A 27,713-nucleotide genomic window follows, 5' to 3' on the forward strand; every position below is an offset into this window, starting at 1 on the left:
TTCACATCTTAAATATAAATAACCTCTACTTTCATACAATTTTGCTTCCAAATACATCTCTTATTCAATGAACTTTTAAAGTTTTCTAAAGAAGAATAAAAATATTAATAATGTCTAGTAGATATAGGCTGAAGGAGTAAGGAACATTAAGCTTTAGGAGTAGGTAATATTCCTGTGATCTCTGATTAATCAAAGAGAAGAAACTCTAAAAGGAAACTGTCATAAGTCTGTGGCATGCAAATATGGTGATATTGGTTTTATATCGAATATATCTAGCACTTAAAAGAAGTAAAATCTCAGCAGTTAATGGACCCCTCTGAGGAGGCAGTGTGATTTGGAATCCTAAGACTTGAAATCAATATTGCCACATTCATTAAGAAAAGTATCTTACTTGGTCAAATGATAGTTAAGATTCTACCTTCCCAACAATGTGTTGAGAGAATCAAAACATTATTTAATATAACAGTATTATTTTGACTGTTATAGTGTGTGAGTATAAGTTAATATTCTATAAGAATATTTAAAGGAAGTAAAAGTATTACTAGTGTTAATAATAGACATAAAATATATGTATACATGAGAGCTTTTATGTATTGAGTGCCTATCTTATGCCAGTATGACTTAAGAAAATATACCTTTTCCTTTATAATTCTTAAAGTAATATTATCCTTTTGGTTGTATTATCCTGATCTATTTTATAAATAAATACCAAGAGGTGCACAGAGTACAAATAGCAATAGCTTACTCAGTAGGAGGGTTTGGTTTCAATCCCAGGGCATTGCTTTCTTTTCCTGGTCGTGGCAATAATCTCCACTGATATGTAGCCTGAAAAGAAGGTATGATGACATTATTTTCATTTTTAATTAAAATAAATACAAGGAAAACAATTATGTATACTTTTAGGACAGTAGATTACCAAATACATGACTGCCTCAGATATGACAGAGGGAGATTCCAGCATTAGTGTTAGGATACTCACAGTGCCTGCCAGGTTGTGACTATAGGTTTCCTTAAAAAGATACAAATTATCAGAATGATGTTGCTCTCCTGATCTAGGTCCTATATGAAAATATATATATAAAAAAAGGAATTGGAAAAACAATATATATTTACAAATGTGTTAACAGTAAATATAGGTTAATTATGTACCATACCAGCCAAAACCTGGATTACTCCTCTCTTCAAAAATCTAGTTCTTACTGCTTAAATATGTGTAATCCATTTTTTCTCCAACTCTGCTTTAAAATATTTCTCATATTTCAAAGCCTAACAAAATCTAGTTACTTTCTGTTTTGAGAAGTACAAACTCAAGAGAATGAGAAGACAAGCCACAGACTACAAGAAAATATTGCAAAAAACACATCTGCTAAAGGACTGTTATCCAAAATATACAAAGAACACTTCAAACTCCACAGTAGGAAAACAACCCAACTAAAAAAGGTGCCATAGACCTTAACCAACATCTCACCAAAGATATACAAGATGGCAAATAAGCATATGAAAAGATGTTTTGCACTATATGTCATCAGGGAAATGCAAATTAAAATAAAAATGAGATACAACTACATACCTATTAGAATGACCCAAATCGAGAACGTTTAACAACATCAAATGCTGGTGAAGACATGGACCAGTCAGGAATTCCTATTCATTGCCGGTGGTAATGCAAAATGGTATAGCCATTTTGGAATACTGTTTAGCAGTTTCTTACAAAGTTAACCTTATTTTTACCATATGATCTAGCAATCACACTCTTTGGTATTTACCTAAAGGAGTTGAAAACTTATGTCCGCACATAAACCTATACATGCATGTTTATAGTAGCTTTGTTCATAATTGCCCAAACTTGGAAACAACGAAGAAGATGTCCTTCAGTAGGTGAATGATAACCTGTGGTACATCCAGAAAATAGGATACTATTCAGCACTGAAAGAAATTGAGCTATCGAGCCATAAAGAGACATGGGGAAACCTTATGCTGCATACTGTATGATTCCAACTGCATACTGTATGATTCCAACTATATGACATTCTGGAAAAGGCAAAACTATGAAGACAGTGGAAAGATCAGGAGCTACCAGGAATGGGGAGAGGGGAGGTATGAATAGATGGAGCACAGATTATTTTTAGAGCCATGAAAATATTCTGTATAATATTATTGTGGTGGATATATATTATTATATATTTGTGTAAGCCCATAGAATTTAGGACACCAAGAATGAAACTTTTGTAAATTGTGGACTTTGGCTGATTATGATGTGTTAGTGTAGGTTCATCAATTGTGAGGAACCAGGAATTCAAAAAAGTACCATTTGAAACATATTGAAAGAAACTGAAAATTGTTAGACAGGAAGAAAATCTAGACAGAATGATTTGGTTTGCTCCATTTAATTTGCAGACTGCTGAAAAATAGACAATTACAGGAAGCCAAAGATAAAGACGAGCATTCTAAAATAGATGGTGTCCAAGAATGGAAGGCTTATGCCATGGACACTTTTACAGTCACAGGTGGTTTTAGCAGATGTTGAAATATTGTAGAGAGACTATCTATATTTAGCAGACATTTTTGAGAAAGGGAGGTGAGGGGTAAATACAGATTTTTCAATGACTTTTCAGGAAGATGTTGCGTTACAGCCTACATTGCAAACCTTCAAATTTATTCTTTCCTCAAATGATCAAGCCGTACTTCTCACTTTTAGACATTATCAACAGAAATATTTGAACCTTTACATCGTGACTCTGACACTACCTTCATAGTCTTTAAGCTTAAAAACTTTCTTTGATTCGTGAATATATCATAAATTTTTATTTTTACCCACATTTGTCAGCTAATAATATCTACTTATTTACTCATGATCATGAATATAAATAGAGTATCCACTGATGTCAGCCTGGACATAAGGAATCTTTTAGAGACAGCAAGAAAGAAAAAGTAGGGAAAACCATTTCTTCCGCCGTCCCCATAACAATAAATAAAGTGACCAATATTCCAGGCTTAGAAAATTTCGAGTTAAATAACAAATAGTGATAAGTTTTTATTATTGTTGCTTTTTAAGCTGTTACAGGCTACTAAAGTGGGTGACAATTGAAAGTAAATTCAGTTAGTTTAAATCAGGAATTTAAGTTTTTGACATATTGCATGTGTGATTACTGACATTTTGCATATATTGTAATTATTTCTGCATATATTTATTTTAATTATTATGGTGAAGCTCTTATAATCCTTTACCAAACGTTTTTTAAGAAGCTATTATTTAACAAAGTATTAGATGTAATCTCTAAGTAATAGACCTCCAGATGTGTTTAAACAGATATAATAAAGATTTATTAAAAGTTTATATAATGGAATTTGCCAGAGATCTTCTTTTAAACAGTTTTTGTTCTTTTTGATACTTAACATGGGTAATTTTAATTTAAACTATGAAAAGTGTCAATCATTGATGTTTTCTTGGGCCTAAATACCATCTCAGCAAAAATAGAGAAAAGCACACATAGTATAAAAAAATGATAGCTGTACTTAAGATTACTTCCATTATATGAAAGTGACAATGTTTATAAATATACTTAAATTATTATATCATGCACCATTAAACTTTTTCTTATTAAAAATCTCTTTGGCAGTATATTTAAAATATTTAATACCATTAGTTATAAAATATTTAACACCATTAGGTGAATAGTTTTTGATGTGGAATGGAAAGATACTAATTTAATTTATATACTTGATACACATAAACTACATTATTATAGATAAAATGACTGAATTATTTCTATAACATAAAGCCTAATTTAAAAAAAATGGGTTCAAATTCTATATCATATGTAGAATTTTAGGTAAATAACCTAACTTAAGACCCAATCCACATTTGCTTTGTAATAAAAATGATTATTAAATGATTTTAAGAGTGACTTTGGAGAATTTTTAACTATTATTTATTGAACTTACATATATCAAACACTTATGTAATATAACACACTTAAGTCAGTTTATAATTAATATTTAAGGAAAATTCAAATATATTCAAAAATAACTTGGCTGTGACTGTATACACAAAAGAAGGGCCCAAACTCTTCATTGTTTTTGACTGCCTCTTGGAAATTCTTGCCATCATATCTTCCCTTCTAGTTTCTAAATCTTTGGAGAAATCTAAGGAAATAAGAGAGGTGTAAGGGAAAAAAATAGCTAAGTTGTTAATAGGAGTGGAGGTTTTCAAATATTAAATATAATAGACTACTTTTGGGGGTACTTTTTCTTCTACAAATTTCTAATAGTTCAGATTGGAAGAATTGTGGAATTTTCCAGTTTCCTTTCTTCTTTCCTCCCCATCATCACACTTTTGTCATCACATATTCTTATTCTTTTTGATTATTTTGCTTTATTTATAATTCAAAGAAGAAGAAATACTTTAGATAAGAATCACAGTTAAACTCTGACGCTTACTAAGATCTAAATGAAAACCATACCTTAAGTGCCTTATTAATCATCTAAAGTTAGAAAATTTTGGACAAGTGATAATCATAGTTCTAATAATATGAAATCCCTGTATGTACACTTCACAATCTGTTAAATCAGAAATAGAAGCATCCTACTGTATCTTGTAATTATTTACAAGATAGACAAAAGAAATGCTTTAGCAAGGGAGTTTATAATATAAAGAAAAGTAATGTGTATTTAAGATATCACTGTCTATTGAAATCAGTAGTAGTAGTTGTGATCATTTTAAGCCTAAACCACAAGTATTTAAAACTAATCCTCTCTGCCCACTCACACCTTAATAAACCATGGTGAAATTAGGCATTTATGTAATTTCTGGATTGTTACATTAAGTTCTGTGAATTCAAAATCAGGTTGCATTAGAGCTCATGTACCAAGAACCTTAGGGGACTAAAAGTAATTGCTCTATTTAGATGGTGGAATGCAATTTTAGGTCTGCCATTCTTACTGCATTAGGACCAGGGTTGTATCAACTTTCTATAATTTAAAGCCATTATTGAAATCTTCATAGCATGAGATAATTCCTTTTGCATCTTTCAAAGCATTGGTATAAATCAGCTTACGTCCAAGGATTTTTCCCACAATGACATAGTAGTTCACATAATATGTAGACCAGAAAATATGTTGCATTGAACACTTATTGAGTATATAGAATGGCTAATTTTTGCTATATATTTTATCTGAGGACAGTTGAGTAGGACTCAAATTTGATGATAAGACAAAATATGCCTAATCTGGGGGGTAGTTTTCTATGCATCATTACAGCTTCTCTCTTTAATGAAAAAGAACTTTATTATTACACAAAGAACATTACCAAATTTCATAACAATATATGACATTTTTTGAAAAGCCTTTTTCAGTAGTAATGAGTTGAAACTCTAATTGAAGCTACCAAATTCACCTTTTTATCCTACCTCATTTGCTATTAAAGGTCAATTTTCTAATGGAGAAATACCTCTATTCTAAATACCACTCTAAATAAGGTGGTGCACTTATGTAGGATAGGTCACAAAATAGTCCAGTTAATACTATTTGATTTGAATCATGCATTCAGTCAGAGTTTCAACCAGAAATAGATGATGAAATCAAAGTGAGATAATTTAAAGAGTACTCACAAATGATTTGTTTACAAATATGTAAAGTGTGAAACACAAGAAGTGCAGTAACCTAATACAATGCATCTAAGTTCTTACCACTCCTAGGCTACAAGGGCATAGGGACCGTGGAGTCCTTGGGTCTCTGATGAAGACAGTTAATGTAAACTCAGTAGTGTTCTTCAGTGGAAGGACACATTCATCTCCATATAAGTGCTTCAGAGAAAGTCAAAAGCAAAAATACACTGACCTCCTTCTTCTCCATTCCTTCTGCTGGCCTTCCTAAATATAACAGAAGTGAGGGGACATGAGCAGCCTTTAAACATGATACACAAAGCTAAGTCTTCTAGGAGAGAGAACAAGAGGGAGAAAAGCAGAGAGAGGATCTGGAAGGGCACTTCCGGAATTTACAATACAGGAAAATGTGGTTAATTTTATTTTCTCTTCTAAACTTGAAAAGCTTGGAATGTATGTCCAACAATGAGGTAAAACATTTTGTCTTTCAATTTAAAGAATTGTGCAAGGATAACATTCAAACACATTCAATTAGAGTATTTTTCAATTTGACAGGAATACTGAATTACTGAATGACAACAAGGAGAATATTGAAAAAAAATTTTTTTCAAGAATAAAAAATGAAACATATTGCCTGTATAAAAATTCATCATGGTATAGACTATCCCTTTTTACTAGTCATTATTCTTCCTCTTCAAGTTGAAAAAACAATGGCAAAAACAAACAAATAAAAATAAACCAAAAAACCTCCTCAAGAACACTTTAAACATAAGGAAATTGGGGAGGTCTCTAGTGTTGGTTTTATTTTATTAACTCAAATGATGATACCAAAGACCTAGTTTCTCTTTGTCTCTCTGCTGGCCTTGGTATCAAGGTGGCAAAACGGCTGCAGCACTTCCAGGCTTCACATCTACACAACACAACAATGTGGAAGAAAAATGCAGAGAGAGCTGGTTCTTGCCATTCTGTTTTTTAACCCTCCAGAGCCTCCAGAAAATTTCCACCTATCTGTATGCATACTTGGCCTGAATTGAATCACTTGAACCAATTTATGTGGTCAGAAGAGAACCATATGCAGATTAGTTTAGGATGAGGTTATAGAAAGCAGTAACTGACAGAAATAGGATTACTTTCCCTCAAACTGATGGCTAAAGTTAGTATCACCTCCAAGGCACAGTGATGACCCTTAGGAACAGGCAGAATTAAGATTGTGAAGACAACCTCAGTATCTATTGCACCTTTACTCTCTACAACCTCTTTAACAGATGAGAAAATAGGCTTAATCAGATCAAGAATATTTCCTGATGACATTTAGCTACTAAATAACAAGGCTGGAATTACATTTTTAATTTTTTAGTTTAAAATCCTGTATTTTACAACCACTATAAATTCTGTAAGAATTAGATGGCATATAAAAATGTCCCATAGTCTTCTGAGTAAGGGCTTTTAAAATATAAAACACACACTCAAAAGCATAGATAGAATTGGTAATTCAAGTAAACCCACTGTAAGAAAGTATTTTTTTTTAATATAAGCATTGTTAATCAAATTTATAATAGATTAAGGACTAAGGTTTATTAACACGTTTTTGGAAACAAAATTTGGAACAATCTGAGTAACTGAGAAGAAGAACTACTAGTACTCACTGAGTACAACATATATAAATATTTGACTATTCTAAACATAAAATTAGGAATATCTATGCATTTAAAAAAATAATCGGATACAAAAATGATAGACAGGAAAGAAATATGTAGTTATTGCATAAGGATTGCTTCTATGGGTAAAATACCAAGTGTTTAATATGTATTAAACATGCATGTATATTTTTGATGTCCTGAAATCTATGAATTGCTTAATTTATAATTATCCTATATATTTTTATGTTTTTGTGCCTTTGAATTTTTATACATGACAGATAATAGTTTTATATTTAGTAAAATTTACAAAATACTTAATTCTAAAGATATTTAAATGTATCCGTTTCTATTTATATCCTGATACTATTTGACCAATTATAAATCTAAGTTTTTTACTTATGGTCTCATTTACGCCTACTGAACTAGACAAGTATCAATTTCTAAGTAAAAAAATCTGACTTCCATTCCCCAATGACACCGTTTCTTCCGCAAAAAAGCAAGAGATCAAAGAAAAAGATGGAAGCAAAAGGCAAGATCTTACCGGCTCAGAGAGACAGTTTCTCTCACACTGAGACATATTTCATCCTTCTTTGTCAGGCACTGCACATCACTAAATAAACTTGAAGAAACATCACATAGATAAAATGTCTGGGTTTATATCACGCTCTCTGGGAGTTAATAAAGGTGTATAACCTACTTCTAAGCCCCACATGTTGAACACAGTATTAAGCTTACTGTTGAAATAGAAAATGAATACAATATTTGGAAGCGAAAAGGCATAATTTATTGGTAACAATGTTAGATGTTATGTGTCTGATTTTTTCTTTGTTGTTAAGTTTATTTTTATATAAAATGGTCAAAAATTTTATAATGTAGCCAATAGTAATGCCTATCCTTTCCAACAGTTGAAAAAGACAGTTGGTACTTAGATTGGAAATTGTGGTAGTGTTTGGTAAAATATAGGCTAGAAGCATGTTGAGATTTCCCCAAAAAGCTCATTATTATGGCCAAATTGTAGTGACAAAACATTTCTCTTATTCATATTTCGTTTCTTTTAGGAGGTTTCCTTATAACTACCAGGGAAGTATTTTAGCTGTGTGTTGACATACTGATATTAAATTTGGTATTACATATAGCTTGACAAAACCAAATATCCACTAAACCATGCTATATTTAGAGAATACAATTCATACTTGAAATTAATCATGTATTCATATTTACTAAGCATGGAATGAATATATACTAGCTCTTGGAGCATTCCTTTCTGAGTAAGCAGAACATAGCACATTTGTTAAGTTATATGAGATCGCACAGGCTCAATTTATCCCCTCATATGATGAAAGTCTTATTGGGATGTTGTGATGGTCCAGAGCTCCTTCCTCCTCATCTGCTCTTTATTTAGGCCAGCAGTGCAGAATCTGTGAAAAATCAATGCACTCAGTGAGTCAGCAATGGTGGAAAGTATTGGCAGAGTCAATACCAGGGTTAAGTTTCTCTTACAGCCTTTGATTCAGTTGGCAATGCATCCACTGCGTAGTTGACCTTTGTGTTGCCTTCGGAGCATGCCGAAGTTGACTTTCTTCATAAAGGCCACATTCCTGCCAAGGAACAGAGTGGGTCCCCAAAGCTTTGCTGTACAGAAAGCTATGGAGAAAACACAAGGGGCATTAATTAACAATATAAATGTGCTCTTTCTCTGAGAGTTTTAATAAGAGATGGAAGTAGCAATCTGGGATTGGAAAGTGCCAGATACATTTTATCCTCAGGCTCCCAGTGCCTCTTCAGAAAGCTACTGTACATTTTTTTTTAATTCACTTTATCTTTTAGCAACACCCTCTTTTTATTAAAACAATCAAAATCCCAGATTTAAACCTGAAGCACAATTACTTTGTTAAGCCTTTTGTATTTATTTGTATAACTAAATAGAAGTAGGAAAGGAGTAAGTAAATAAACATTTGTTAACCAACTATTGTCCCCTGTTGACAAACTGTTAAATATTTAATTCATGGAAAAAGTTCTTGAGGAGAGCATCAGAAAATTAATTATAATTCACCCCCTATTTATTCCTAGAAGACAGAATAGAAGAACAATTGACAGGGGAAATATATGATAGAATGGAAATTGTACAAAATAATATACTGTTTATATTAAAATATTTAATAATTTAAATAATTTCTTAGTAGGCACATAGTAAGTTATTTTAATTTGAGGGCCTCCCTCATTTGCCACTGTATGTCTGTCTTTTCAAAGCCCCTCCATATATACCTATACATCTTCATTTCCATTTGCTTTCAAAACAGATTATAATACACAAGTTCATAGGCTTTTCATTGATTACAGTTACTCCATCCTTAGACTACGAACGGAGGTAAGATATGCTCATCATTAAGCTGTCTTTCCATGATTGTCAGGATGGATTATTGTTGGAAATGTTTATTACAGACAAGTAAATCCATTTCAGGCTTAATGATAATGTGTTAAAGTATATCTCAGAGGGTCAATTTTCTGACTAAGTTTCTTTCCCAAAACTAGGTGTCTAAATTACTTCTTGCTTTAAACCTTAGGATTTGTCTTACTCTTGCACTTGTGAACTAGGATTCTACCAATTGATTATAATTTTATTTACTAGTTTAGTTTAATAAGCAAATATAAAGAGATAGTGTAAACATAAGAAAATCAACCTCCCGTTTTTAATGTGGTCTTAGATATTTAACAACTCTGCTTTGTTTGGCAAATTTAATATTGGTAAAATCACAGCAAATATACTTAGCATAAATCTGAGAGAAACTCTTTGCATGGTAAATTGCTTTACTTTCAAAATGAGAACATGATATGGAAGACTTTGTTTTTAATTATTTTTTTTAAGATCTTAAAGCAAAGTAAAGTCACAAATTGTTTATGTTTATATAACACTTTGGACAGTTTTTACACTATATACAGAGATTTTTCAGAATTGAAATATATTTGAATACCATGCTGATTCATTATTCCTGTCTTTTTATATTGACAGCTCATTTTAATAAAGCTCAGTATTTCTCACAAAATGTTACCATTTGATATAAATTGGAATTATCAGTACATTGCTACATTTTTAAACACTGCATTACTATCAGGTCTGCCCGAGTCTCATTTCTCATTCTAGTCCCAAGGATATCTCAAATTTTCATGCATATTCTATTGTCAAATATGTATGGATGGCTTACAAAGTTCTATTTTCTGCTCAGCTCTCCTTCGTAAGTCCTAGGCTGTAGCTATCCTACTGGTAATCTTCACATAGATGTCTCCCAGATTCATTAAACTTGACTATCCAAAACTAAACCTTCCTCATTTTTAACTCTCTGCATTCCTCACTTCAGTGAATGGCACCAGAGTTCACCCAGTTCTAAGAAGTACTACCTGAGAGCTATTTTTGACTTTTGCTTCTACCTTATTCCCCTATGCTTAATTGATCACGGACTCCTGTTGACTGTACCTCCTAGACCATCATTATTAAAATAGATTCTTTACCACATATCCTGCCTCCTGTTTTGGCTTCTCCTAATTCACTCACAGAATGGTGCCAACGTGCTCTTCCTGAAATTAAAATATGGCCATGACACTCTGTTTTAAATCCCTTATGTTGCTGAATATTTCAAGTGTACTCACAGGATTTATGAGACCTTCCGGCACTTGACCCATGGCTGGCTCTTCATGTTGTTCTCTAGGCAGTCTCTTCCCTTCTACTACACTACAGACATATGGAACTCATTCAGCTCTTCAGCTGTGCCAGGCTCTATCTCACTGCCATGTCTCCCAGCAGGCAGTCCCCATGTATGCCTGGAACACTTTTCACCTTCTCTCTCCCTCTCCCCAGTCACTGGCCTAACTCTAAATCAAACATCTGTCTCAGTCTGTATGTCAATTCCTCTAAAACACTTCTCATGACTCTCAATTAAATCTCCCCTTCAGATTTGAGTAGAGATCCCTTCAATGTACTCCTATTGCACACTGTATTTTCTTCTCATATTACCCATTATATTTTACTGAAATTGATTTTTTAGTTGCTTATAAAATTATTTTATTATATCTCTCCCACTAGATTGTAATCTCCACTCAACACTTTGTCAATCTTCTCTCGATATTATATCTCTTTTGCCTAGGATGATGACCACATATAGGTGCTTAGTGAATATTTATTGAATATATGTGTATATATATATATATATATATATATATATACACACACACACACATATATATATACACACATATATATATGTTTGAATATTGGTGTCAATAGTAAATTTTAGCTGAGTGTGACTGATAAACAGTTTTAATACTTTTTATGTATTCTGATACATAGCTCTCAACTCTAAACAAAGTCTAATGAATTAAAATTGATTCAGAAATATTACATTTAAATAAAGCATCAATTTGATATTTTAATTAGAAATATATACCTAGGACCGAACTGAAAACTTATTACACAAATACTAACAGATATCATATTGATCTAATAACATAATATTTAACTTCATTTATAATTGAAAATTAGTTCAGCATAATGATATGTTCTTTTTCTTTTTAAATTTAGGATGTACTGCTCAGTGTCTTGTGTTTATTCTAAACATGATCATTCCTTGCATATCAAGTTTTATTCAGGTGGGAGAGTTTCACCATCATAACCAAAGGAAGATATTAGCCAATTGGCTATTTCCATGAAGCTCCAATTATTAAATGTTATGGTTTTCCTTTTGTTGAAAATATGTTTTCTCTCTGATAAATTTGTGCAGAGTAACTTGATTTCATATGGGATGAATCAAACATGTATCACCTATGATACTTATTTTCCTTTACAGAATGAAAACAACTTTCTAATATATGGTACAAATTTTAAAAAATAGGTTTTATATTTTTATTCATTTAATTAAGATCCTAAGTACACAGCCCCAAATTAATCATGTTCCTCAACCCATACTATGCCATTATTGGCTCCTACACGAATCTGTATATTTGCCTTTATCTCTTGATCTCAGTTTTATCTACTTCTCCCAATAGGGATCAACTTTAGTGAATTTAGTGTGTACCTTGCAATTTAAGATGAAAGTAAACTTTTATTTTTGGGGAGCTGTCCAATTCTAGCTTAGAAAAGGACTAATCTATGTTCATAAAGTAAGTTCCAAGAAAATGATTACTGTCTGGAAAATTGTCATGGGAACTGTCCAAATGGAATTTAGATTTTTAAAGTGTTTGTGTGTAGTATGTATTAGAAAATGATAGACAAGTTTCCATAATTTAAATTTTTACATATATGTAAGGATATTCACATCAAAGAAATTTTTTCGTCTTCTCTGAAAACTAATGCACTAGTTATCAAGTCTCTCACAGAGTAGAACAGTAAACAACCACTGCAAAAGTTTCCTGGTTATATGGTGATATTTATTTTTTCGTGATGTGAATAAGAAAGAATATGCAAAGAGAAATGCAGGATATTGTAATAATATTGTCATTATAAAATCCCAAACCCCAACTCAACCCTAATATATACTCTGTTGCTTTTGTTTGTTTATTTAAACTTTTTTTCTAGACTTCTTCCTTAATACTGACCATTGGCAACCCACTGTCATAAATTTTCTAAACAACTAACTGCCTTATTTATATCTACTGTATATGTTGCTTATAAAGTTTATTTTGAAGATAATATGATCAGTTATATTTAAAACCCAGGAAAACATGCAAGCTATTAAAATAAATAACATGTTTGATAAAGTTAGTAAAACACAATCAACATTTATAAAATAAAGTAATACATTTTCCTTTACACTAGCAATAATTAACTGAAAAAGTAACAGAAAGTAAGATAACTATTGCAATAGTCAAAAGTAACTATTAAATATTTGGTGTTTAGGAATTACTAAGGAATGCTACCAATGTAATGGGGAGCATTTTAAAACTCTATAAAATAATATAATAAAAGACATGACTATGTGAGGAGCTTTATCATGGTCATGGATGGAAAAACATTAATTTCCTTTTGAGGGAAATATAAAATAAAAACATATTAAAATATATTTAAAAAATTAAGATATATTACAAAGCCATAGTTATTAAAAGACTGTTATTGGTACCAAAAAACTAATACACAAATGGAACAGAATAGTGAATGTACAACATAGTTATATTCTGTTAGCATATAACAGAAGTAGCACCATATTTATATTAAAGAGTAGCTTATCTAGTTGATTGCATTGAGAAAGTTGATTCCCCATGGAGAAAATTTTAAGAAGAATTTCTATATCACATATGCCTATATTGAAAAAAAGATTCCAAGTGATTTAAAACCTGACTGTGAAAGGTTAAAAACAATAAATCTAATAGAAGAAAATGAGGGAGGGGGTGGTAGGTGAGGGTAAGTGGGATCAAATATATGGTGATCGAAGGAGAACTGACTCTGGGCATTGAACACACAATGTGATATATAGATGATGTATTACAGAATTGTACACTTGAAACCTATGTAACTTTACTAACCATTGCCATTCCAATAAACTTTAATTTTTTAAAAAAGAAAATATAAGAGAATTTCATCACAATTCTTAAAGACCCCAAAAGAATAATTTGTAAAAACAAAAACAAAAAAAAGTAAATTGTCAAGTTAGTAGGGGATATTTATATGATCAACAATTGCAAAAATTAACAGCTAAAACAGAGAAAAAACTTTTGCTAACATGTTAAAAATAAAGAATATCAATTCATATAAATATTAGCAAAGAATATGAACATCAGTTCACAAAAGGGGAAGCTTAAATGGTAAATATGCACAGTAGGAAGATATCCAAATTGACTGGTAATCACAAGATCACAAGTTAATTCAATGAAATACTACTTTATATTTTTCATGTTGACAAAAGTTAGAAAGTCAGAGAGCATTAAGAGCTGGTAAGGATACACACACACACACACACACACACACACAAGCTATATATATATGTATATATATAATATGTATATATTATATATATACACACAAATATATATAATATACTATATATCCATACATATATACACATACACATAAATATATAATGTATGTGATCCACTAATTATATAGCCCAGAGAATTGTTCACATTGGTTTCCAAAGAGGCATGAATGAGATTATTCTGAAAGGAAAGAATTAGAGACAGCCTAAGTATCATTAAGGAAAATTATATTTAATGTGTTCTAAATCTACAATATGCACTAATGCATAGCAGTCAAAAGCAAAAAGCTATGTAAATAAGAATGACATTACTAAACATATTAGGTTGGGGCAAACGTAATTGCAGTTTAAAAGCTTAAAAATAATTGTAAAAACCGCAATTACATGTGCACCAACTTACTAAAAAAGAATGTTGAGTAAAATGTGAGAGAGAATGTTATCAATAGGGTTATATCAGTTATAAAAATTTCATTGACACAAAAATGCGTTATTAGTTCTGAAACACACAAATATGAAAATATATGATTGGAAGATAAATTGCAAGGTGTGCATTAAATTCAGTAAAGTTGGCGCTTATTGGGAGAAGTACATAAAATTGAGATCAAGAGGTAAAGGCTAATATACAGATTCATGTAGGAGCCAATAATGGCATAGTATGGGTTGAGGAACATGATCAATTTGGTGCTGTGTACTTAGGATCTTAATTAAATGAATAAAAATAAAAAACCTATTGTTAAAAATTTGGACCATATAGTAGAAAGCTGTTTTCATTCTCATTATTTGCTAAATGTTTCTAGTAGGAGATAAAGCAAATGACTACATTTGAGGGAAAATTAAATATAATGATTTATTGCAATCAAATGAAAATAAAAACATTATACCAAGCTAAATACTAGTTCTTCCATGTAACAATACCTATTCAGCTGTCATTGGTGAGTAACACACCCATGATGAAAATATTAACTATCTTTTTATAAAACAACTTCTAACACTAATAACAACTATTACTAAGAGGTGAAAGTTTTGATTTACAGCAGCATAACTGGAATACACTAAATAGTATAGCTTCAGCATACAAAAAGCAGAAGTTTACATAACTTCTAGAGATAAATTTGCAAATGTCTATTACAATGCAATATTTTAACACACATCTCACAATTATTTATACTTCAAACAATAGCAAAGTTTTTAAAAGATTTGTAATATGTAATTTTAAAGCTTGATTTATTGGAGATTATATTCCTATAAAAATATCACTTACCAAAACTGATCCAAGAAAAATAAATAACATGGCTTGTAAAAATAAACACAACAAAACATGTATATGTAAAAGAGTGTAAAATTTTATTAAAAAGACATTATAGATAATGTCTTCATAGGTAAGAAGATTCTATATCATAAATATATAATTCTCTCCAAATTGATCTAATGTAATTTAATGTAATTCCAATGGTATTGTTAGTGGACTCAAAATAATACAGATACTCCTGAAAAAAAAAGAATAGGTTTTAAAGCTTATTATGACCATGTGGCATTGACACAGGATTAGACAAGAAAAATGCAATGGAATAGAGATATCAAAAACAGAACCAAATTTGACATGTAAGACAAGTACCTTTGAAGAGCACTTGAAAATAAATGGACCAGTGAATAAATGGAGCTTATTTATTGTATAATATTTAAAAATAAGTGAAATGAGCTTTGTACCTCATACCATACATCAAATTAGTGCTTCATAAATGTAAAACTCTAGTGCTTATGTTAAAATGGAAAAAAAAAGAAGGCAGCAAATGATATTAAACAGTATTTCATAGAAGAGGCAGTAGAAATGATCCATGCACACAGGAAAGATATTAACCTTGGTTAAGAATCACTGAAATAGTAAAGACCTCATTGTAACATTATTTAGCACACACTAGTTGGGCAAAATTTAAAAAGTCTGATCATTTCCAATATTGGATCAATGGAGATTTTATACCATTCTGATAGGAGTATAATTTGAAAACATGGATCATCATATAATCTATAGCAATTTCACTATAATGTGTGTACTAGAAATTCTAGAAGATACATTAAGAGACATATCCAATAATGTTTATTGCATCATTATTCATTATTGCAAAATCTAAAAATAGCCCCGTTTCCTCAATGGATGATGGATAAATAAAATTGTGCCTTTGAAGAGGAAAGTATTAAGAATAATGAAAGTAGACATATGGACCTATATTAAAACTATTGAAGAAGAAGCATGAGAATAAAAAGGGTCAGGAGAAAAGAAAGGGAATGCAAAAGACGGATTCAAATAGTAGTTACCACTTGAGAGGAAGCAGAGGAAATGAGATAAGGAATGAACACATAGACTTTGATAGTTTTGATGATAGTATTCCGGTCCTTGGATTGGGTGGTAGGTCCATAGGTTTACGTGTGTGTGTGTGTGTGTGTGAACTTTATAGCATATATATATATATATATAGCATATATATATAGCATATATATATATATATATATATGCTATATGGCACATTTCTTTGTATAAAGTTAATATTATTATGAAATGTAGATAATCTAAAAATCATGAAAAATGTAATTCATCTTCATATTTCCAACCCATAAACAGTACTAGCACACCAGACCCTTCATATATGTTTGATAAACCAAAAGATGAACAATTAAAAACATTTTACAAGATAAAAATATTTACAGTGGAAGGAGTAAGACTTCAAAATACTTATGAAAAGGAGGAGGGCAAAATAGTGTAGAACAATAGAGCATTTTGATAGAGAACAAAGCCCAAGTTAGGGCATAAAAGAAAGTCTACAACTGAGAGGCAATACTTAAACCACTGAATCCACTTAACCAGATGTCATTTCACTTGCAGGTAAAGAGAGCTGTGGAGCTCTTTGTATTCATAATCTTAAAATCTTCTTTTTAGGACCAGAATACTAAGGCCAAACAGAAATAAGCATCATCAAGAGGCAGAATTTATTTGTAAAACATGTAACAGGAAATTCAATTCATAAAACAACCTTTTCAGACAGAGGCTGTCAGAATTTTAAGATTGTTAACAATTATCAAATACCCTTTCAAGTTACTAAAATGCTGAACTTGTTTTTAGGTAGAATGAAATTCTCAGTACCAAGATATCAATTACCCCATTTTTATTTTAGGTTGACAAAGGGAAATTAAAACTAATTACTGTGTTTGTGTGAGTGCTACAATTTGTTGAAGGCTTGTAAACGAATAATGTTCAACTGATAATTCAGAGAAAAAGCCTTTATCAAATGGATATATTTCTTTTGGGTGGTTTTGCAAATATGTGATTGTTTTACATAAAACTCTTGGCTAAACCACAGAAAGAGCTATATTACAGTCTAAAAATATACTTCTCACACAAATCACATAACATGGCAAGACTTTCTCATCACTATCCAGCAAACCTCGTAACATAGTGGATAAAAGCCCTTCTGCAGAGCCAGGTTACCTTGGTTCAAATCTTGGCTCTGAAAGAATTACCTGTATGACTTTGGGTAAATTACTTAATTCCTCTGTGCATTAATTTCTTCATCTGAAAATGGGAAGTGATCATAACACTGAATTCATATTGTAATAATTGATGTCCAACACATGGTAGAAAAATCAATAAATACTTGTTTCTCAAATATTTCCATGGTTATAATAAACAAGGAATAATTTGTCAAATAGCATCAAATATTATCTTTGAGTCTTAATATTGCCAGACACATCACTTGGCATATAGTGGGCACTTAGCATATAGTGGGCATTACAGAATAAATATAGTTAGGGATATTGTTCATCAATTTTTTAATGAAATTCTTTCTTGACAACCTATTAGCATTGATTGTAAAGAAGAAAACAGCACTGAGAAATGGCTGCGGCTGGGGTTAGGTCACAAGTCTCAGTGGAGGCACACAGCATAAATGTTACAGGTATTCTACCTTCTCTATCATGTTGTCATCTCTGTGCTTCATAATGACAGTAGCTAATAGGCTATCGAGAAACTCACTAAAATCTTGATTCATTCAAACAACATTATTCAAGAAGGTTCTAGACAACGTCACTATGCTGTGGTTAGTAAACAAAATGTTCTAAAAACGTTCTGGTTCCCATGGAGCTGTTGCAGGTACAGGTGGACAAAGAAGTAATCAGAAGAGTATGATTTTTAAAGTAATTTTCCTTTAAAAATCCTTTTTTTTTTTTTTTTTTTTTTAATCTACTGAAAGTAGGGAAGGAGCTGAGTATTTTCTATTATCTGTTATCTGGGCAGGAAGCAAATTACCTTATCCCAAATGTATTTTTGCTATAGTGGTATGTGGTGGTGAGTCAACTTAGAAGTTATTCTCAATCATGAGGACCAGAGACACTGGTTTATAGAGCTTTAGAGTGTTTCTCGAAAAATTACATGTAATGTGCCATCATAAAGGTTAATTTATTGAGGAAATATTGGTGAGAATTAGAAGTCACATAAAGTTACTTTTTCAACCACTTGGCACGTACTATATAGATAGAATACATATAAAATTAAACCTCTGGTATTAAAAATGACTATGTGTGTACAGGTCCTCACTGTATGGCTATTCATGGTATACTTGGTTGGATTAAATTTTAGTACAACGTGAATTTAATTGCTATGATTGCTTATACTATTTCCTGAGGTTAAGTCAGTTCCTTTTGAAAGGGTCTTGCCATTGCAGATACTGAATTCGATGTTTGTTCACTTTTAATCGAGGTTTTATTACTCAGTCTTTAAAAAGCTATTCCACATGAAAATATCATTGCCTTCTCCCTTCCTTCTCTGCAGCCACCAACCCAGGAAGAGGGGGATTTAAGTCTGTTTCCAGAAAACACAGAAAATATTATGATACAGAACGATCTGGCTTTCACATCTTAAAAGCTGAAACGTGCCTTTGCTAACTTGCAGTAGGCCATGAAATAATTATGTTGTGTGCTAAATGGCACTTTTCACTTTTCATTTGTGCTTCAACACTCAGTTTTCAGTAGATCATTTAGAGAGGATCAGCATTCTTTGGAAACTAAAAACACACCACGGGTCAGGGCAGCACGGCCCGATGGGAAAAGAATGCGGCCCACAAAGGTGGTCTTTGTGAGACGTGACGACATGCTGGTGTCTGTTACAGAATTGGCAGGCTCACCACTTCCCCTAGTGTCTGCTCTGAAATACTAAACTCATCTGTGTTGCAAGGCACGGCTCAAGGAAACAAGTAGGCTTTTAAGGCACCCAACCCTCTGTTTCAGAATAAGTATTAATTTCACACATTTAGGTGAAATCCTTCAGTAAAGGGATTTGTGTTTTGATGAAGGACCATTCAGTTTGTTGACTTCTTTTTAATGGAATTAATAACTCCTAAGATTCAAAGTGATCACTGGAATAATAGGAACATTGACAATTTCTAGGGATACATCGAGTGTCCTTATTACATTATTCTTTTCAAGGAGGCTTTGGCTGTTTTGCTCTTAGACAACTACAGTATTTCATATTTGGTTTTCATTTCTTCAGGCCTATTTTGAAAATGAGGCACTTTGAAGTTCTATAAAGCTACATTCAAAGTGACTTTATTAGTATTTGAAAATATTTTTTATTTGAAAAAATCTTAGGGATTTACCCTGTAATTACCACATTGAATTCTTTCTTCTCCTTTTACCTCACTGAAAGAATAGGCAGCCTGCCAACTTTAGCATTGAAGTTGAGTGATCTAAACTGTCACATCTAAATAAGGGCCTAATTCCAGTGGCTAGGTAACCCTGCGTTCTAGTTCTTTGTCTTTTAATTCTATGTTTATGATGTCATCTTAACTCTTTTTTGTCATTTTTAAGTATTTTTCTCTCAATTTACAATTACTATATTCTTCAGCCATGATGGAATATGCATGAATGTTCTGTGTTAGAATTATGAGACAGCAAATATCTTTAGCACCTTATTTTTGAGGCAATTCAAAATATTTTAAAACATTGAATTATTTCTGCCATTAGTGTGAAAAAAAAAGAAATGTTAAACATCAATTTTATTTACAAACTGAATTAAAGTTTTCTAAAACCACATGGTTGATTGGAGCCAATAAACATCACTGAGCTCTACAATTCCAAATAAAACTTTGGCATTTTCTATAAAACAGGGATTTTTATTTTTCCCTCTTCTCTTTTTTACCATTATATGTGGAGTTTTTTCTTAGTATTTATTTAAATGTATGTCAATACTTTTACACCCATCTCACTCTGTGTTTTCTTTATGTTTCTGTAATAATGATGTGCTCTATAGTTAATATGCGTATAGGATTTTCCACAAATACTTTCGTGTGTATTGTCACATTTGTTCTGTACTCTCACTCTAAGTGGTGAATGACTTACTCAGGGTCATACCAGTTCTGCCTGGCAACATGGAGACACAGAGTCAGAAGTTGTGATTTCAGATTCTCCGACCTTTCCTCGTTTCATAGCTTGCTTTTGTTTTAAATAATGCAGTATGAGTTTTCATTTTTCTATCTTTAAAAATATAGTGCATATTACTATTAGATGTCAGTTGGAAGCTTTTCCAAAGTATCCTGCTTGGTGACACATTTGCCTGCAAAGACCAAAGATTTCTGTTCTTCTTGGTCATGAAGCCAATGATTTACAAATTATTAATAGTTGTAAGTAAATGTATATCAATCCTTGCAAAGGGAATATATTTTCAAGTAGAATGAGGCAAATAGAAATCCCAAAGGTGAGAAAAATCAATGTGAAACTCAACTAACAACTGAGGGGATAAAAAGTTTAACAGGGATTAAAATAAAAAGAAATATCACCTTATAACTGAATGCAAGTTGTTCTCTAATATTAATACTTTATGGCTATATCTCTGTATGAGTAAATAATTACCTTTGTTTTTTCTGTGATTTTCTTCTCTTGTTTTTCACATAGAATGATGTAATAGAATTACAGAAAACATAATTGAATATTATGTCAAAATCTAATTCCAATATCTTTCTACTCTTTCTATTTTTCTAAACTATATTCCACAATTATATTTTTATTTAAATTTTTGGACAATATGTATGTTCTATTTGGCATCCTACTGTTATCATATATTATTATATAGGAAAGATTATTCTGGCTTATGGCAAGTGGTTGTGTTTAATTTAATTGCTTGATGTCCTGTCAATGCATATTTTTCACACGCATTTTTTCACTTACTTTTTGCTATATAAATAGATTAAAAGCAAAAACCCAGTGTTTCAGTCGCTGGCAGCCCACTGTTGCTTTTGCAGAGAATTGTGCTTAATTGTTACATTCACCTTTTATTTTGCCTGGTTTGAGGATGAAATTGATGCTGTTCATCTGTGGGAGGACATAGATTTCAGGTAGTGGGATCATATAATTTATCCTCCATATAGGAATACGTATAATACTGAAAGAAGACACTAAAGTAATTAATTTGGGGCAATCAATTAAAACTTCTTTTCTTGGGAGAACTGAGATATGTGGTCACTCTAGTTTTAAATAAGTTTCTCATAATATCCAGTTCTTTTATAAACCATTTTCTTAGTCAAAGACAGTCACTAGAAATCCTTTTGTTTACATATTTATGGTGCATAATGCCAAATTATCAGGAGCATTGGAGAGGAGATGCTAACCATTGGGTGAGGACGGTCCCAGGCTTGGCCTTATTAAGCAGATAGCAGCTTAAAGGTATGCAAAACACAAAATCCTGTGCACGACTTTTTAACTCTCTTGCTTGTTTGTTTATTTATTTATTTATCAGAAAACCAGTTTATTTCCAAAGCTCTGCCATATATTTCTAGCGGGTGCCAATGGTCACCTGCCACACTCACATATCCCTCACACAGTGATAAACCCCCTAAAAGTTAATGCAATTAAATAATAGGTGTATACATCCATTTCTTGATTTTCACAATAGAGATTGTAAGGTCTATGAATACTACTCACTGGGTGCTGACATCAGAGAGAAACTCCTAAGATTAATCCACTTATTTGGATGAGGTCAAAATGACAAGAGAAGCCTCCAACAGCTGACCTTTAAGGAAGATGTCTTTTTCAAATGGTAAGATACATTCATAAGATGCAGCATGTACACATAAATATTCTAGAAACAATAGTGCTGAGGTTTTCTCACATGACCTACTAGCATCACAATTGTAAGATGTCTATTGCATTCCCTCCCTAACCTCCTCCCGTGCCATGGTGACTCTGCAAGGAGCAGCCCCCTCACAAGACAGCAACTGGGTGCTAGAAGTATCTTTTACTTACAACCATAATGCATAAGTTGGAGAGTAAATTTAAAATGTGTTTTCTAAAAGAGAGCTCTGCATTTAAGTTAGAAAAATGAGTGCAAAATGTGACATAAATTCAGAGGGGTACAGTGGCTGAAAGTAGGAAACTGGAAAAGAAAGAATGGAGATAATGTGTCACAAAGTATTGAAAAAGCAGAGAGAGTGAGCCCTAGAAAGTTCATATCAGATGTTTGAAACTAATTTGAAACAACATAAAAGACTCAGTCTAAAACACATGAGTGTATTGTATGTGTTCCTAGGAACTGTCTAGAGCATTTATTTAAGACAGAATTTATGAATATGGAAAGAAGGGTAAAAGAAATGAACCCATACTATGGGTTGAGAAATTTATATATTTTGCTTATATAATAATTTAAGTATAAATATATTATTCATCAACTTTTAATTACTATAAAATGGAATTAACATAGGACATGATAGTTCTCCCTCATCAAAGAATTGGTGGTTGCTTTTGGTCAGTCTGGCAAAAATAATTAGAAGTTTCCTTCTTTTAAGTCCCTATTTTCACTCAAAATTGGTCCCAGCCTACTAATTTGTTGTTTTCAAATGATTTTTAAGAATTACCTATGAAAATTAGTATCATCAAATGATTTGCTTCCATCAACAAGCCCCGCAGATTTCATCTACTGCTGCATAGACCATAGCTGTGGCCACGGAGAGTCACCATGAACAGTGGAGTCCAAAAGCAAGGCTGGACCCAAGGCTCTTTCCTTCATTAGCTTCCTGCCTTTCTGGCTTAATGCCCACTCTACCTCCAGCTTTGTTGACTAAGTTTTCAGTTTTTAAGAACTCTTTTTTTTAATTAAATTTATTGAAGAACGCTTAATTCTCCAAATGTCCCTCCTTAATCTGTGAGAATCTGTAGGTTCCTCAACCCTGTTTTGTTCTTCTGCTTTTCCAATGTCCTTCCAGAAAGTTCTCAAAAAATTCAGACTGTTGATAACACCGTTACTCTCTTTCTCTAATACTATTATTGATTTTGTTTTTATATTTAAATATGGTATGCCCTTTCCAATAGCTTTTGGGTACAAGGGGATATTCAGATTGTGGACTATTGGCCAACACGATATGGAAATTCTAAAATATAGAAATATTCTGGTCCTTGATAGTTTGAAAGCAATTTTCCATATAGCCATTTAGTTGTAGCATCTTTTTTGAAGAATTTGACAATTTGTTTTAACATTTAGCCTTTCAGTTGGTTTATTTCAATTTTCCAGTGCTCAAGAAAATCAATAACTTATATTCTTAATTTATATTCTTCTAAAATAGAGACCTATTTTTAAAGGAATTTTTAAAGGAATTAACATAGAGTTGTACATAATATTATCTTACAATTTTCAATCTTTTTTATTTATAGGCATATTCAATTGTCATTGCTTTTTTAAATGTTTTATTATGGAAAATGATACTTACACAAAAGTAGAGAGAGAGAGAATCTAATGAGCTCTTCTTGTGCCTGTCACCTAAGATCAACAATTATTAACTCGTGGCAATCTTAATTCATCTTTACCCCCATCCTTTTCTCCGCTGAATAATGTTGAAAAAAATCTAAGACATTATGTCACTTTATGTGTTAACTATTTCAACATGTAACTTTAAAAGATAAGAACTTTAAAAAACCACAATCCACCAGCATTATGACACCTGAAAAAATTAACTGTTACAATCATTAAATATTGAGCAAGTGTTCGCACTTGCCAAAATAGCTTTTTTTAGTTACACATGTTGACTTATTTAATCAATAGGTTTTCCCTCCATTTTTTGTTTAAAATTTTCTGATTATTTTCCCATGAGATGAACATGTTGCTGTGTCCCTTGTTTAGACTAAATTGTTTACTCTCAATATTATATGTTGAAACCCTAGCACCCAAATGACTATATTTGGAGATAGGAAGGGCCTATTAAGAGATAATAAGGATTAAATGAGGTCATAAAGGTGAGGCCCTATTCTGATAGGACTGATGTCCTGATAAGAATTGGAAGAGACACTAGAATCTCTCTCTCTCCCTCTGCACACAGAAGAAAGGCCATGTGAGGATATAGGAAGAAGGCAGCTATCTGCAAGCCAAGAAGGGCTTCACTAGATGCCAACCATGATGGCACCTTGATCTTGTTCTTTTAATTGACAGAACTGTGAAAAAATACCTGTCTGTTTTTTAAAATTCCTGATCTATAATATTTTGTTATGGCGGCCTGAGTCAACTAAATCACCCATTGTATTCCAATGTATTGGGAGTCAGAGCTAGAAATTTACCAGTTTTCAACATATTGCCCCTCGGTTCCAAATCCACCCTTCATTATAGTGCTTGCGATACTGGAACATGTTTTTCCCTTGCAAGTAAGTGGGCATGATGTTAAGCTTTATCCGTAGATAGTGGCAAAGGCATCCTAGAAGAGAAAAGGAGTTCTGCTTGGTCCTGGTGCTCTTTTGGCATCTTCTGCAATGCAAGTAGCTAGCAGCACAAGGCATCTCCCTGTGGGTGATTACCCTGGCACAGTTTGGGGCAGTTTTGCAGTAGTTTTGGACACAGTACCTCCCCTTGGGCAGTTTCTCAACCACCCCATAGAGTGCTTTCCCCATGAGTTTCTCTGATGTGGAGTCTCCTCTTGGACAACTTCTCCTGGGACACCAGAAAGAAGATTCCCTGTGAATACCCTCAATGTGGCATTTTGGTAAATCTGCCAGTAAATGTGCCTTAGCCACACTCTCTCTCCCATGAGCTCCAGACCTCATACCTGGTTGGGAGTATTTTCCAGATATGGTCCTTGTTTTGGAACCCCTAGGAGCCATGGATGCTCCCTATCTCTGATACTCCTATATTATTTAAAGTTATTATTACTTTAAAGTATCCAAGCCCTCATTACACCAATCCTCAGGTAGAGTTCATAATTCTTTATATTAAATGTCTCCTGTCTGAATTACTATATGGTTTTTCTCTTGATTAGATCCAGACTAATATAAAAGACTTAATCAGATTCAAATTCAGTTTTTGTTTGTTTGATTTTTAAAAGGCAACTTCATAGATATTTGCATATACATCTGGTTATAGGATGTCTGGATTTCTATCTGTGATGGAAGCAGTCATTGATCATTACTCATTTCATTAATTCATAAGGTTTGCAAAAGGTTTGAAAATTAGTATTTTTTCCAGGTTTATTAAGATATAATTGACAAATACGATTGTAAGATATTTATAGTGTACAACATGACGATTTGATGTATGTATACATTGTGACAGGATTCCCCCATTGAGTTAATAAACACATCCATCATTTCACATATTTACCTTTAACTAATTTATTTATTTTGGAGACAACACTTAAATTCTACTCTCTTAACAAATTTTAATTATATAATACAGTATTATCAAGTTATTCTAATCTTCTCATTCCTTTTTCTAGTGAGTAATTGGAAAACTTCTATGAAATAGAAATATATTCATCAATAATTTAGTTACTCTAGGATACAGATAATATAGAAAAGATACAAAAAATGCATAATTATGTTGACTGTTCCTTTCTCCTTGAATAACTTTTCAAATCATACTTTATTTCCTTTTCAAAATAATAATTTTCACTTGCTCGTATCCGTCAAAGTGTCTTTTTGTTTTGATATAATTTTGAACCCATGGAAATAAACATATTTGATAAGTTCAATGAGTTGCAGTTATCCTGATTAGTGTTCAGATTTTCCCAACTTGGCCATTGGGGTCTTTTTGAGTTGATTTCTGAGTCCTTACTTTCTACTATGATAAGATATTCCATTTTTATTATGTGTATTTCCATCTTTAAATCTAGAACCCACCATTTCTCTAAAGGATATTATCTTTAGGAGGAAATGATATTGAGACTACCAAATCTAGGTGTTTGGAATGCTTATTGTATAAGGTTAGTATAGGTATTTTAAGTGTTCAGAAGTAGGAAATTATCTTTAAGAGAAAATATACGTTATCTTGAATTTATACTGATATTTCAAATTCAGGATTAGAATTTTTTTACTTTTTTGATGTTATATGTATATCTCTTTTATTTTACACTAAAATCTTGGATCCTAAACATTAGCAAGCTTATTCTACTTCTATAAATCCTCCCCATTAATTTCTAATGTCTCATGGTTGTACTTTGTCTACCTTGCCAGGACATCTAACAATTTTTATTTGCCACAGTGTTTTTATTAGGAATGAGTGTTGAATTTTGGCCAAGTTTTTTTCAGTATCTATGGAGATATACATATAATTTGTCTTCTTAGACTTGTTATTCTGTGTTATATTAATGGATTTCCTGACATTGAACCAATTGTGCATCCTTGAAATATATAATTTATTTTTTGTTAATGTGCTGGTGGATTCTGTTCACTCTCATTTCATTTAGTACTTTTGCATTGACATTCATTAGTGGTAGTAGTTTTTAATTTGTTGTACTATTCCTATCAGATATATATATAGGATATATATATATATATATCCTATATATATATATATCATATATATATATATTATACTTCATAATGTACCAGACATATATGTATATACATATATATATAATATATTACACTTCAGATATATATATATATATATATATATATATATATATATATATATATATATATATATATTTTACACTTCATAAAAAGAATTTGAAAGTTTTTCTTCCATTTCTATGTTTTGGAAAATTTTAGGTAGCATTGGGACCTTTGAAGTTTTGTTAGAATTTACTATGAAATCATCTGGGCCTAGTTCTTTCCGGAGGTTAAAGTGCAGTGGTGTGCTAAAGCTTGCTCAAACCAGTGCTCAAGAGCAGACTGTTGTATTTCCAGGAATTTAATGAGTTCATTGTTGAATACAGACACTGTTAAATAATATAGAATCAAACAATGTCCCACTATTTGCAGCTATACAAAAAGATAAGAGTTAACAAGAATGCAGTCAGTAGTGAACAAAAGTTTCTTTGTGTCTCTTTGTTATCCTTCCCTCTGATCTCTCCCTACTCCCATTTTCCAGGCAAGCATAATAGCATAATTCTTTTATTCTTTTTATTCAGCATAATTATTTTGAGATTCTTCCATGTTGTTCCATGTACCAATAATTCATAGCTATTTATTGAGAAGTAGTCCATTCTGTGAGTATGCCACAGTGTGTTTATCCATATATCTCTTGATAGGCATTTGGGTTTTTTCCATTTTCT

At 31.9% G+C, this 27,713-nt stretch overlaps 1 pseudogene; it reads left to right on the top strand.

Moving 5' to 3' along the window:
• The window catches only part of LOC117020660 (protein EURL homolog), a 43,757-nt pseudogene extending 16,404 nt beyond the window's left edge, over positions 1 to 27,353 (top strand).
• The last annotated feature ends 360 nt before the right edge of the window (positions 27,354 to 27,713 follow it).

This window comes from Rhinolophus ferrumequinum, chromosome 3, assembly GCF_004115265.2.
Source record: "Rhinolophus ferrumequinum isolate MPI-CBG mRhiFer1 chromosome 3, mRhiFer1_v1.p, whole genome shotgun sequence".
In the NCBI taxonomy this organism is placed as follows: Eukaryota; Metazoa; Chordata; class Mammalia; order Chiroptera; family Rhinolophidae; genus Rhinolophus; species Rhinolophus ferrumequinum.